Raw genomic sequence first — 15,101 nt, 5'->3', positions numbered from 1 at the left:
AATTGCAGCTTGAGGGAATTAGTTTTAGAAAACACTGAACCAAGCGCTGCAATTATATATTTTGAGGATGGAAAAGAGACCGAGAAACAACAGGCAAATGGCCATCAACTGTGAGTTATAGGGAGAGGTTGAGTAGGCTGGGTCTCTATTCCATGGAGCGCAGGAGGATGAGGGGAGATCTTATAGAGGTATACAAAATCATGAGAGAAATAGATCGGGTAGATGCACAGAGTCTTTTACCCAGGGTAGGGGAATTGAGGACCAGAGGACATAGGTTTAAGGTGAAGTGGAAAATATTTAATAGGAATCCGAGGGGTAACTTTTTCACACACAGGGTGGTGGGCGTAAGGAACAAGCTGCCAGAGGAGATTGTTGAGGCTGGGACTTTCCCGTCGTTTAAGAAGCACTTGAACAGGTACATGGATAGGACAGGTTTGGAGGGATATGGACCAAGCGCAGGCAAGTGGGACTAGGGCAGCTGGGACATTATTGACCGGTGTGGGCGAGTTGGGCTCAAGGGCATGTTTCCACACTGTATCACTATGATTCTAACTTAATGTCTTTGCAGGAAGAAAATTCTTCATTGGGTAAAGGGCTTGAGCAAACCAGGTGAGGCTGGAAGATTCACGGTCAGATAACTAATCTCTGGGTGATGTCAGAACAGTCACCAGCTGAATAATGTGCAGTGACACAGCTGGTAGAACTGCTGACCTTGGGTGCTGTCTGTGTGGAGTTTGCACATTCTCCCTGTGACTGCAAAGGTGTCCCCAGTGTACTTTGTTTTCCTCTCAAATCCCAAGGATGTGTGGGTTTGCAGGTTAATTGTCAATAGACAATAGACAATAGGTGCAGGAGGAGGCCATTCGGCCCTTCAAGCCAGCACCGCCATTCAATGTGATCATGGCTGATCATTCTCAATCAGTACCCCGTTCCTGACTTCTCCCTATACCACCTGACTCCGCTATCCTTAAGAGCTCTATCCAGCTCTCTCTTGAATGCATTCAGAGAATTGGCCTCCACTGCCTTCTGAGGCAGAGAATTCTTAATAGAGTGACTGGATGGTTGATGGATGGTGTGGACTCGGCGGGATGTTTGCATGCTGTAATTCTAACAAACCAAACTAAAGAGTTTCTGGCGATGTGGGGGTAGCACTAGAGCAAGGCTTTGTGCAGTGGAAAGTTCCGTTGATGTCCCTGCAGTTAAAGACCACGAAGGGGAGGAAACTGCTCGAGGAATCTCAAACTACCCTGATAATCAGTGAGCGAAACTGACAAAGGAGCACATCGGAGAGGACCACACAGGAGATGTTTACAGAACATTATTCGGTAAGAATGTGCTGCACAAAGTGATGCTGGATGACCTCAAGAATATTTTCAAAGATAACAATGATGGGGTGGCATGGTGACGCCAGAGTTCACAGCGCCAGAGACCTGGGTTTGATGCTGTCTGTACGGAGCTTGTACGGTACAGAAACAACTTCAAGCTCCTCCTATTCACATACAAAGCCCTAAACGGGCTTGCCCCCCCCCCCCCATATCAAAAATCTTCTAACCCACCACTCTATCTCTAGGTCCCTCAGGTCGGCCGACTTGGGGCTACTCACTATCCCGTGGTCTGGGCTTAAGCTCAGGGGTGACCGCGCTTTTGCGGTTGTAGCTCCTAGACTGTGGAACAGCATCCCTCTCCCCATCAGAACTGCCCCCTCCATCGACTCCTTTAAGTCCAGGCTCAAAACCTATTTCTACTCCCTAGCATTTGAGGCCCTCTGAGGGGGCGCTGTGAACTGTTTATGTATGTGCTGTTATGTTTGTGTGCCATTGTATATTCGTTTCTTAGTACCTGAACTGATGTACAGCACTTTGGTCAACGTGGGTTATTTTTAAATGTGCTAGACAAATAAAATGGACTTGACTTGACCTGACTTGTACATTCTTCCTTGGGTTTTCTCCGAGATCTTTGGGTTTCCCTCCCGCACACCAAAGACCTACAGGTTTGTGGGCTAATTGGCTTGGTATAAATGTAAATTGTCCCTCGTGTCAGATAATGTTAGAGTGCAGGGATTGCTGGTCGGTTTGCGAGTGGAAATAATGCAGGAATTATTGTAATGGACTGACCTGGAAAGAGGCCAGAATGCAAATGACGTTGATGGCACAATCTGGTGCAAATAATAGAGAAATGATTTGAAAAATAAAATTTAAAAAATAAAGTGAAACATGGTTGCCATCATTCAGGTGGAGTGTGCTGAGAGAGGATCAATATCCTGGCCTCGAAAGTGAATGGAAACTGGATGGGTTCACAGCAGAAATTAAGAAGGGCAAAGTAAAGGGGATCAGGAGGATGCAGTAATCAGGAGGGTCGGTGGAGAGTCAGCATGCAGAACAGCATCTCATATTTTGCTTGGGCAGCTTACAACCAATGGCTATGACTATTGATTTCTCTAACTTCGAGTAACCCCAGCATTCCGTCTCTCTCCCCGTTCCTCCCCCACCCAAGTCACACCAGCTTTATGTTCTCACCTAGCAAACAGCTATCAATGACCTGTTTCCTTTATTATTGTTATTTTTTTTGCATGTCTTTCATTCATTTGTTCTATACCTCTCTACATTATCGTCCATATCTCTCGCTTCCCTTTCCCTCGACTTTCAGCCTGAAGAAGGGTCTCGACCCGAAACGTCACCCATTCGTCCTCTCCAGAGACACTGCCTGCCCCGCTGGGTTACTCCAGCATTTTGTGTCTATCTTCAGCATGAAAACAGAAGGGGAATGAGGAAAGTGCGACAAGTTAACCAAAATAAAGGCTGTTGTTATTGTGTTCATCAATTTAGTATTGTGCCAAATCTATTGCAGTGTTGCATTTGTTACAGCTATTAATCAGATTTTTGATGTTATGGCTGATGTAAAATGTCTGCTGAATGCAATATTTTCAAAGTTATAGAGATAATCATGTTTTTGCCTTAGTAGGATAAGTGTGTATGAGACCTACATGAAGAGGTGGAATCACTAAGGCATGAAGCAGACACTTGACAGATTTTAATTAAAGCATTATGATGAAGAATTCTGTTGCTGAGAAGGTTAAGAAAATGAGTAACTTTCTGTTTGGTTATATTTAGAACTGTGCACAGATATATCTCTTAAAATAATTTGTTAATTGTACCATGTCATGTCGGTAGTTGTCTGATAGTTTAACTCAATGAAGGCAGATTAGCTTTGATTTATTTCTACTTAAGGGGGAGCCATGTGGTGTATATGAATGTGAGTGTACCTTTCATCGACTGCAGCATATGAACTTGATAGGTTGTTGTACCGGACACCACTGTTTACTCTGCCAATGACAGCCTTCAAGTTTGTTCTGTGATTAGTGTAGGAAGGAACTGCAGATGCTGGTTTACACTGAAGATAGACACAAAATGCTGGAGTAACTCAGCGGGACAGGCAGCATCTGTGGAGAGAAGGAAAGGGTGATGTCTGAAGAATGTTCTCGACCCATTCCTTCTCTCCACAGATGCTGCCTGTCCCGCTGAGTTACTCCAGCATTTTGTGTCTATCTTCTCGTTCTATGTAACCTGTATGACCATGCAATAAGGCCAAAGGAGCCACCAGATACCACACTTGTTTATTCATTGGATCAGATTAACACGGTGGCACGGTGGCGCAGCGGTCGAGCTGCTGCCTCACAGCGCCAGAGACTCTGGTTCGATCCTGACCCTGAGTGCTGCTCGTGTGGAGCTTGTACGTTCTTCCTGTCACCACGTGGGTTTTCCCTGAGATCTTCCGTTTCCTCCCACACACCAAAAACATACAGGTTTGTAGGTTTATTGGCTTGGTATAAATGTAAATTGTTCCCAGTGTGTGTACGATAATGCTAGTGTGCGGGAATCGCTGGTCGGCACGGGCTCGGTGGGCCGAAGGGCCTGTTTCCGCGCTGTATCTTGAAACTAAACTAAACTGAGATCAATGAAGCTTCAAGGGATGATCAGAAATCACAGCTCCTGGGGGGTTCCCTCATTCGTAGCACGTCATGCTGTTCCTCGGGTTCATCCAGTCTTCTGCTGAAATCCAGGCTGAATGCTGGAATTAATATTCCTAAGTAATTAATATAGTTGCATCCTGTGCACGGCGAAGGCAAAACAGTTTGGTAATTGTCATAACTGAATGAGTCAATGAAGTAAAGTGCATGGGTCCCAACCAACAACTAACGTTCACATTATCTCTGTTGATTTATCCAAATGTATTCAGATTGGAGGACCAGCGATAGTGAACAATAGACAATAGACAATAGACAATAGGTGCAGGAGGAGGCCATTCAACCCTTCGAGCCAGCACCGCCAATCAATGTGATCATGGCTGATCATTCACAATCAGTACCCCGTTCCTGCCTTCTCTCCATACCCCCTGACTCCGCTATCCTTAAGAGCTCTCGCTCTTGAAAGCATCCAGGGAATTGGCCTCCACTGCCTTCTGAGGCAGAGAATTCCACAGATTTACAACTCTCTGACTGAAAAAGCTTTTCCTCATCTCCGTTCTAAATGGCCTAACCCTTATTCTTAAACTGTGGCCCCTGGTTCTGGACTCCCCCGACATTGGGAACATGTTTCCTGCCTCTAATGTGTCCAATCCCTGAATAATCTTATATGTTTCAATAAGCTGATGCAAAATCTATTAGCAATAACCATTAACTAATCCAATATATGGACTAGTTGTTATTTTAACTGGAAAAGCAACAGCCCGAAAGCAATAATAATTGCAAAGTGAAATGTTAAAATCACTTTAATACATTTTGAATTATTTTGGTTACCCTTCAGCCAACTTTATATATAAATATATTTTTAAAAAAGCTGCAAATGCATGAGAGCTACTTTCCAGCATTCCCTGACCTGGCTCCTGCTATTTCCCAAACTCTTTAAGCGCACTAATTTAGTGTCACTCTCTCTCTATCTCTTTGGGAGTCTCTATGTACACATAAGTCACTGTTATTTTAGTTGAGGAAGGAACTGCAGATGCTGGTTTACACTGAAGATAAACACAAAATGCTGGAGTAACTCAGCGGGACAGGCAGCATCTCTGGATAGAAGGAATGGGTGACGAATGGGTGACGTTTCAGGTCGAGCCCAGAGATGTCGCCTGCTACTCCAGCATTTTTTGTCTTTACTTCGTTATCTTAGTTTGGTTTAGAGATACAGCGTGGAAATAGGCCCTTTGGCCCAGTGTGTCCGCACCGACCAGCGATCCCCGCACATTAACACTAGCCTGCACACGCTAGGGACAATTTACATTTATACAAAGCCATTTAACTTACAAACCTGTACGTCTTTGGAGTGTAGGAAGAAACCGAAGATCTCGGAGAAAACCAACGCGGTCAAAATCCGTACAGACAGCACCCATAGACAGGATCGAACCTGGGTCACTGGCGCTGTGAGGCAGCAACTCTACCACTACACCATTAAGCTGTTATTATTGGCTGGCACGCCCACGTTTCATTCATGAAGTAATATCTGCATTTACATCACGGTTCGCAATTGCACCGAAGTTTCATTCATTTATTTAAACTTTGTCCAAACGACGCTGATCATTTTCTGGCTTTACTGTTATTTTCTCCCATTTGCCTTTAAGTTTATCGTGGGTTTGCTGCAGAAGGTGGCTAAATGACCAATGTTGTTATGTTTTTTTCCTTAGGTACCACAACAGTGACTAACTTCCAGAAGTATTTTATTGGGTTTAAAATCTTGGGCCTTAGATTCTTAAATATGCTACGTAAATGCTAGTTTTTCTCTCTGTGCTCCTTCCCATCCACCAATAGGTAATGATTCCAATCGCAATTGAGGAGCTGATGATTTTGTATGAAAGTGTTTGTAAACTGGGGCACCTAGTTGGACCAAGGCTGTAACTTATATGCCATAGCTGTATGTAGATCATGCCGATGTTTGTACCTACTTGGAAGCCGAGCTCCAAGACATTATTGATCGAGGAGACTGTAGCTGCTGGAATCTGGAGTAAATGATGAGCTACTTGAGGTTCTAAATGGGATCAGGCAGCATCTGTAGAGGCAAAGTAATAGCCGATGTTTTGGGTTTGGACCCTGCTTCAGTACAGAGACTCCTGGTGCACGGTTTTGACCCAAAACGCTGCTCATCCCTTTGCCTCCACAGATGCCGCCTGACATGTTGAGTTACTCCAGCAGCTTGTTTAGATAGACAAGAATGAGCTCTTAAGGATAGCGGAGTTAGGGGGTATGGGGAGAAGGCAGGAACGGGGTACTGATTGAGAATGATCAGCCATGATCACATTGAATGGCGGTGCTGGTTCGAAGGTCCGAATGGCCTCCTCCTGCACCTATTGTCTATTGTCTATTGTTTATTGCTCCAACATGGTTCACCGAAATATTTGAGTGGATGGGTCTTAAGGGCCTGTCCCACTTTGGCAATATTTAAGGCGACTACAGGCGACTAGGCTGTTGCCGCACGATCGCGGGCAAGGTCGTGATTAGTCGCTAAAAAGTCGTAGCTTTTTTCTGGTCGCTGCGGAATTTTCTCCCTGGTTGAAATTTTTTGGCGACTGCTGGGTTGGACGCCAATGATCGTAGCTTGTCATGGGCGCTGATGTAGGTTGTCGCCAGGTTGTCGCCAGGTGACTTTGGTTGTCGCTGGTGCTGATCCACCTTTTACAAGCAAGACAAAAGAAATGGTGCTGGACTTCAGGAGACACAGAGCGGCTCCCACCCCACTTCATATAAATGGGGAGGGAGTGGAGAGGGTCTCCATCTTCAAGTTCCTGGGGACCACCATCTCCCAGGACCTCTCCTGGACTGCAAATACCAAAGCGGTAGTTAAAAAGTCACAGCAGAGACTGCACTTCTTACGATTACTCCGGAAAAACAGACTGAAGGAGAATCTGCTGGTGACCTTCTACCGCTCCACCATTGAGAGCGTACTGGCATACTGCACCATTGTGTGGTATGCTGGCTGCTCGGCTGCAGACCAGAAGGCCCTCCAGAAGGTCATCAGGACAGCAGAGAAAATCATCGGCTGTCCACTACCTTCTCTGAAGGACATCACAAGCTCGCTCTGTCTGAACAGGGCCAGAAATATAATCAAGGACAGCACTCACCCAGGACACGAACTGTTTGCTCTCCTGCCCTCTGGGAGGCGCTACAGGAGCCTAAGGGCCAGGACAAATCGACTCAAAAACAGTTTCTTTCTCTGGGCCATTAGAACAGTGAATGGAAGCACATGACTTGACTACTCTCATTTTCGTTGCACATAAAATAAAAAAAAAGAAACATTTTTTTAGAATTTTAGGTGTAAAACTGATTCATTATTTATTAGGTTTTTAAATTGTTTTTTTATTGATACTGGTATTTGTTGTATTGGTTCGTATGTCTGTGCGATTGTCTTTGAAAGATATGCACTGTCGCACTGTTATCAGCTGTAGCACTTCTAATTTTGTTGTACTTTGCGTACAATGACAATAAAGGCATATTATTATAAAGGCATATTATAAGATTTTTGTTTGTTTGAATAAAGTAAATTTTGGACATTTTGACCAAAGATTGATGTTTGAATTTATTGTATTTCAGAGTAGTTTCTCATGGCATCTCTTTCAAATATTTTAATTTCATTTATTTTGACCAATAAAACAAACACAAGCATTGCACTGCATTGAAAAGTGAACTCTTTTCATTTATTTTGACATTGCACTGCATTGGGTCTCTTCAGGGACACGGGCTTCAACCACACAGACCTCTTCTTGGGCTTCTTCTTCCCCATTCTTCTTGTCCTTCTGTCTTGCAAGACAGAGCAGCAGGGCTTGCATTTGATGTAAGAGCAATGTTACTTCCTGGCAGTCATGATGCAGAATGATCGGAGACCCTACCCACACCCCTTTGGCGCCAATATTCCGTGAAATTTCTACCGTTGTCATCAGTTGTGACCTGACAGGGTCGTAGCTTGTCGAGGGTGGAGGTAGGTTGACTTCGGTTGTCGTAGCTTGTCGTAGTCGCTGTCGTAGGTGGACGTCCTAGGTCGTGGTGACTGGGTCGCCGGTTGTCGGTAGCTTGCCGTCGACTAGGTGGTAGGCTGTCGTGGCTTGTCGTAGGCATTGTCGTAGACGTTGTCGTAGGGGGAGAAAAGTCACCGGTTTTTCAGTAATCTGCTACGACTTTGACAGTCGCCGGCAGTCGCCTTAAACATCGACGAAGTTGGACAGGCCCTTTATACTCAACATCCACATGACCAAAGTCCTACAATAACTTGCCTGTTGTACTATGCTACCGTTGGCCCATAAATGCTTATCGCCAGATTTTGGAAAGTATGGATCACTTCTGTATGGTAAAATCCATCTCACGGAGAAGGCAGGTATCAACAATGCAATTTCACCATGGCCTTTCAATGCATCAACATTGTCCTTGGTTCATTGAAGAAAAGGGTACTTGAGGTTCAAAAACCTCTGACTTGCCACACAACTCATGGTCTACCAGGCAGTGATCATTCCCCTACCACGCTGTTAACACTTTGACCATCTACCTCAAGGCATTGGAGAAATAACACAAATGCTCTTTACAGAATGCCCTGTGGACAGAGAAACAGATTCCTGGATGTGCTCAGAGTTTCCGTGAAAAAGTTTGACATTTCCAGTGGTCTCTGGCTAATGACCACTTAAAGTGGAAAAGGGCCCTTTGAGATGGTATTGTGAAGGTTGTAGACATGCACTAGGAACCCACAGAAGCTCAGAGTAAGGGGGTAGAAGGAGCACTAAAGTACCACTAAAGTCAGGCATCACCTTCCCACCGTGAAGATCTGCAATTCCCACACTGGCCTGACCAAGGACGGTTTAATATTAACAATGGGTCATTTTGGGTTTAGATTTAGATTTTTTTTTAGATTTAGATTTAGATTCAGAGATACAGCACGGAAACAGGCCCTTTGGCCCACCGGGTCCGCGCCGCCCAGCGATCCCAGCACATTAACACTATCCTACACACACTGGGGACAATTATTACATTTAATTAACCCAGCCAATTAACCTACATACCTGTACGTCTTTGGAGTGTGGGAGGAAACTGAAGATCTCGGAGAAAACCCACGCAGGTCACGGGGAGAACGTACAAACTCTGTACAGATGGCGCCCGTAGTCAGGATCGAACCTGAGTTTCCGGCGCTGTATTCGCTGTAAGGCAGCAAATCTACCGCTGCGCCACCGTGCCGCCCGTTCTTCATTAAGGAAGTGTCTCAGTCTACATGTATCTCACTAAAGACACCAGCCAAGGCCAGGAACTCACAACCAGATTGCAGCCCACATGGAATTAAATATGAATCCATTCTGCACTCTTATGATAAGAAAAGGATTTTTTCAATTAAAAAAGCTAATTAGTTTACTCTCTGAATGTTACTTTTATTTTAAATAACATGACTTTGAAATAGAAACTCATGGTTTGTAAAGGTCTTATGAAGTTTGGGCTCCAGAGGTTTGTAACCTGTGCATGTTAACCGATATTTAAAATGCTGAACTAAATTCGTTTATGCTTGCTTAACTTCTTGCCTTACCAAACTTTTCGTTACTATTCACATGTCATATGTTCATCAATTACATTTCTTAGTTTCATCGCCTTTGGTAATCTGTTTTACAAAGGATTATTGTCTGTTGTTTCTTTTCTTTTGCAAATTAAATAAAATGAATCCTTCTACCTTCAAGTGAATTATTTGTTCAGTGTCCCTTTCTTTTGAAAACAAAAATGCCTCAGCCTTCTGTGTTCCACGATTTACCAGCGCACAAAAGAGGAATCCCTTTGGGCCTTCCACAGCAGTGTGGTGGATTATACTGTGAGTATTACGAGCCACAGTCCCACATGATTTCAGCACACAGCCTCAGAACAAAAAAGCTGCTAACCAAACATTAATTGCAGATTGATCATTGCTGATCGCTGGGGAGTGAGGGGAAAGTCCTTTGTAATTATGTCAGGCCCGTGATTTAACAGTGAACAGTAAAATACTGCCGTTGTTCCAGGTATTGCTTTTTGACTGAAGGAATGTAGGTTTGTTCTCTGTGTACTGTATTAAAAGTTGTGAACTGGCCGTCTATTAATTAGATTCCAAAGCAAGCTCGTTGGAAGTTTGAATCACCCTGTGTGCTGGTAAATCGTGGATTTATTGATGGGTCTGTTCATCTAAATTCAGTTTAAGTTAAAAGTGACGTAATAAATTTAGTTAAGGAACCCTGCATACATGAGCAGAGATAGCGTCTTCAATTGAAAGATAAATCAGAGCAAGACCACTCACTTGATGCTTCCTCCTTTCACACCTGTATGTTATTGCTATGGCCTCCTTTGTATTTTGCCTGTTCTCCAGAAGATACACCAGGGAACAGTCTACCCACCTGCCATGTATTAAACCTTTATTTCTGATATTTAGCTTTCCACAGATGCCAAAATAATCAACAGTGTTGAAAATGAAATGGGGATCAAATAATTTGTCAATGTGGAGTGGCTGGCAAAAGCGTTGATTTTGGAAGCTGTAAAGTTGTTGGACAAGGTTATTTTATTCTAGTTGTAATGTTCAGTTCCCATAGCTATGGAAATGTTATCTGAAACACGAGGTGAAATGAATATTTTCAGTATGGTTTGTTTATTATAGGTTATTTCACTGCTATCCTGAATTTTGCAAAGACACAGCTACAGTATCTGCAAGCAATATTTATTTTGTTTGCAATATCCTGGAACATCTTTATGAACAAGTCCGAACTGGGCTACAATTCCACCATTAGGAAACAGAACACAACTTTACAGAACTCTTCTACTGTGACACAGAAATGAAAACAATACAGAACTTTGGCTGTGGAAATCATTTTTAATCGGGAAAAGACAAGTAATTGAACAATTGATTGTCTGAAGAAGGGTCTCGACCCGAAACGTCACCCATTCCTTCTCTCCCGAGATGCTGCCTGACCTGCTGAGTTACTCCAGCATTTTGTGAATAAATTGATTGTTAAAACTGGGCCACTAGAGATTTTGAGTGAAGATTTGTGTTATAATGTCACAAGTAAGTGAACGTTGTCTGTGATTTTGTATTTCAAACTAGTTACTTTGGAAACAGTGCTCTGAGCGCTGTTTTCTTTGAGTGTAGAGCAGATTGGATTAAGTTGGTCTAGTCCGTGACTTGTAGATAGTAGATGAATGAGCAGAGCTAAGATGCTTAATGTTATTATAATCCATTGTAATGTACCCTGCCATGACAGAGAGGCGATTTCACACCGTATCAAGAGAAAAGGAATTGCTTGCTAGTTGGATAAATAATAAGGTTATCTTAATGATGGTTTGCAGATCAGTAGAAAATCAGGTGTCTGTATGCCTCAGCATAATTCAAATCTTGGAATTTGATTAACATACTCAATTTAATCTTGTTGAATTATCTGGCACTGGAGATCAATTGTGATTCCAGGAGAGCTGGATTATTCTGAAACATTACCCCTGACCTCAGTTAATCCTACTGACATACAGTCAATATCATGGGCATTCAGGGCAATAAAGAACTCTAATAAGATGATCACTATTATTCTCAAGAAACACTTATTTGAAAGTTGTGTAACATCCTTAAAAGTAAAGACCAGGCCATGAAAGGAAACGTGCTAATTCTGTTGAAATCTCATTAGTGATACATAATTTGGCTTCAATTGCATTTTGGTTGGGTTCGGGGAATATATCTTGTGTGCTAAATGAGTCAAAGTGCTTGTTTTCAATTTTTGTAACGAGTGCAGGTAAAAGTCTGATGAATCTGACAAATGATTTAAATTCTTCCTAGTGACTTGTATTCCTGATATATATCCTTCATTTATTTAAACATAAAATGTCCTGTAAAATTCTAGCTGATGCAAGGTGATCAATAACTTTGCACAAAAAAGGTTGTTAACGATTACAAATAAGTTGCCAAAATTGACACCATGTGCAACATATGCTAACAGATTAGTGAGCGATCGGAAAGATAGAGCGATGCTGATTAATAGTGCAGGAAAATAGCTGCAGATGCTGGTGCAAACCGAAGGTATCACAAAATGCTCGAGTAACTCAGCGGGTCAGGCAGCATCTCTGGAGAGAAGGAATGGGTGACGTTTCGGGTCGAGACCCTTCCGAAGAGGTGGGTTTCGGGTGATCAAAGAGAAGCACCAATTCGTTCACATCCCATGTCTATTCGGGATGAGAAGACAATTGTTCAATTGTTGAGATGGTCTTTAGGAGAGGAACGTTGCTGGGGTTAGGTATAGAGGTGCCCAGCAGGGCCACCACCAGATTTTTATGGTTGATATGTTAAGACCTGTGCAGGTTAGCCTGGATTCTGACACAAAAGGGGCACCTTGCTAGGACAATAGAAAATAGACAATAGGTGCAGGAGGAGGCCATTCGGTCCTTCGAGCCAGCACCACCAATCAATGTGATCATGGCTGATCATTCTCGATCAGTACCCCGTTCCTGCCTTCTCCCCATACTCCCTGACTCCGCTATCCTTAAGAGCTCTATCTAGCTCTCTCTTGAAAGCATCCAGGGAATTGGCCTCCACTGCCTTCTGAGGCAGAGAATTCCACAGATTCACAACTCTCTGACTGAAAAAGTTTTTCCTCATCTACGTTCTAAATGGCCTACCCCTTATTCTTAAACTGTGGCCCCTGGTTCTGGACTCCCCCAACATTGGGAACATGTTTCCTGCCTCTAAAGTGTCCAACCCCTTAATAATCTTATATGTTTCGATAAGATCCCCTCTCATCCTTCTAAATTCCAGTGTATACAAGCCTAGTCGCTCCAGTCTTTCAACATATGACAGTCATATGAGGTCAGATATGGAAGGAATCTTGCCACAGGGCTCACTAACTCTAACTAATTTCTCTAACTTCTAGTAACCCCTGCATCCCCCTCTCTCTCCATCCCTCCCCCGCCCAAGTCACACCAGCTTTTCGTTCTCACCTCGCCACAGCTAACAACCCGTTTCCTTTATCATTGTAACTTTTTTGCATTTCATTCATCCTTTTGTGCTACATCTCTCTACACCACTGTCTATATCTCTCGTTTCCCTTTCCCGTGACTTTAAGTCTGAAGAAGGGTCTCGACCCGAAACGTCACCCATTCCTTCTCTCCAGAGATGCTGCCTGACCGGCTGAGTTACTCCAGCATTTTGTGCCTATCTTCGGTTTAAACCAGCAGTTCCTTCCTACACATTTCGCCTGCTCTCACTATAATCTGAGTTTTTAAACCAGCATCTGCAGTTCCTGCCTACACATTTCGCCTGCTCTCACTATAATCTTGGTTGATTGTCGGACTGAACTAGATTGGGTTGTGACACTAACTGGAAATGCCTGTTTTTTTAGACTGAGGTTGTTGTGATCATCTTTGGGACTGTGGCATGGAATTAATCGTTGTAACGCTGCCACACAGTGCTTGCAGCTTCAGTTTAAGTCTGACTATCACAATAAACAGACACTTCCCTGCCCTTCTGGTTTGAATGAGTTATGTGATACCACAACACTGTACAAGAGAAACTGAATACACTGCAGGTGCCATGAATTAAAAATAGCCAAATGAACAAAATAGGTTTGTGTTGCCAGCAAAAGCAACATAATCCAATACGACCTGAGTGCACTGCAATCCTCTGAGTTCCAGAATTCAACCCCAATTTCAATTCTTCCTGCATCCACCATTCCACCACAGCCTTTTCTCAATGAGCACTCAAAGGCTTCCTATCTTTGACTGCAGCTGAGGGTATAAATAAGGAGGTGCATTTGTTCACGAGGTTTTGCTTTGCAGTCAATATTTCCTCCGATATATCAGAATGGGGCACTATGATTTTGCTTTATTTTTAAACCGTCCTGAATCTTATTTCTAATATTCGATAACAATGTGACACAGACTCGGGCCAAACGACAGGATTTTAAAGTGTGGCGGGCAGTGAAGCCCCGGCCATGCTTCCAAATGAAACTTTAACTGGGTCGGTGACAGACTGAGACATGGGAGGCGAAACTCATTCGCAGTGAAAGTGGGCACAGAGATGGTGAAACCCCTTGAACCTGCACCTGCTGCTTCAGAAATAGGCGGCTCACCCACTTTGCCACTTCACATGATTGCAGCGCACCAGCCGAGAGGGCTGTTCCGTTCATTGCTTTCATGGCACAGCTGGGTCACGACATCTTGAAGGCTGACACTGCTTAAAATGAGAATGCCACACTTAAAACCAGGCTACTCTTCTCAAAGAGATATGGTGCTGCCTGCAGGTTGCTTCAAGAGTCAATGTGGACTGTGATTCTTGGGGCAATGCACAGGAATAGCGTCAATGGGCACGGCACAGTGGGACAGCTGTTAGAGTCACCGCATCGCAGCGCCAGAGATCGGGATTCAATCCTTACCCGGCTGATGTCTGTGTGGAGTTTGCCGTTCCTTCTGTGACTACCTGAGTTACCTCTGGCAGCTCTGGACTCCTCCTACATCTCCAAGACGTGAGGGTCGGTACATTAATTGGCTTCTGTTACTTGCTGCTCGTGTGGCGATGAATGTTAAGGGCCGGTTCCAGTTACACGATTTTTAAGGCGACTGCCGGCGACTGTCAAAGTCGTAGCAGATCACTGAAATTTCCTTTTACCCGACGACAATGACCACGACAATGACCACGACAATGCCGAGTCAGGTCGATACAAGTTAATTTTTTTGTGAAACTAGCACCTGGCTAAGAGATTACACCGTCTTCGGAAACATCGCGAAATCCCCACGCTTACCTGACCGTCAAACTGTCGCCTCCAATCTACCCGTCAAATGCCCTGACGGGAAATAAATTGGTTAAACAAAACTATCTTCTGGTATCTTCAAATGCCTTTCCTTAATTTAATATTACGTGCTTCTAAATGCACCTGCGACAACCTAGCAAACCTGGGGACAGCGTGCGACAGACAGCGCCCGCAATAAGCAACGATACCTGGCGACAAGCCAGCTGTCACCGAGAAATTTCTATCTGGAATTTTTTTCAGCGACGCGCCGAGATCATTGAAGACTCCTGACGATCATGCCCGCGACACCCCGGCAAACGTTCAGCAACAGCCTAGTCGCCGGCAGTTGCCTTAAAATCGCCCTTAAGATA

This window comes from Rhinoraja longicauda, chromosome 25 (assembly GCF_053455715.1).
Source record: "Rhinoraja longicauda isolate Sanriku21f chromosome 25, sRhiLon1.1, whole genome shotgun sequence".
Classification (NCBI taxonomy): Eukaryota; Metazoa; Chordata; class Chondrichthyes; order Rajiformes; family Arhynchobatidae; genus Rhinoraja; species Rhinoraja longicauda.
This window is presented reverse-complemented; position numbering follows the sequence as displayed.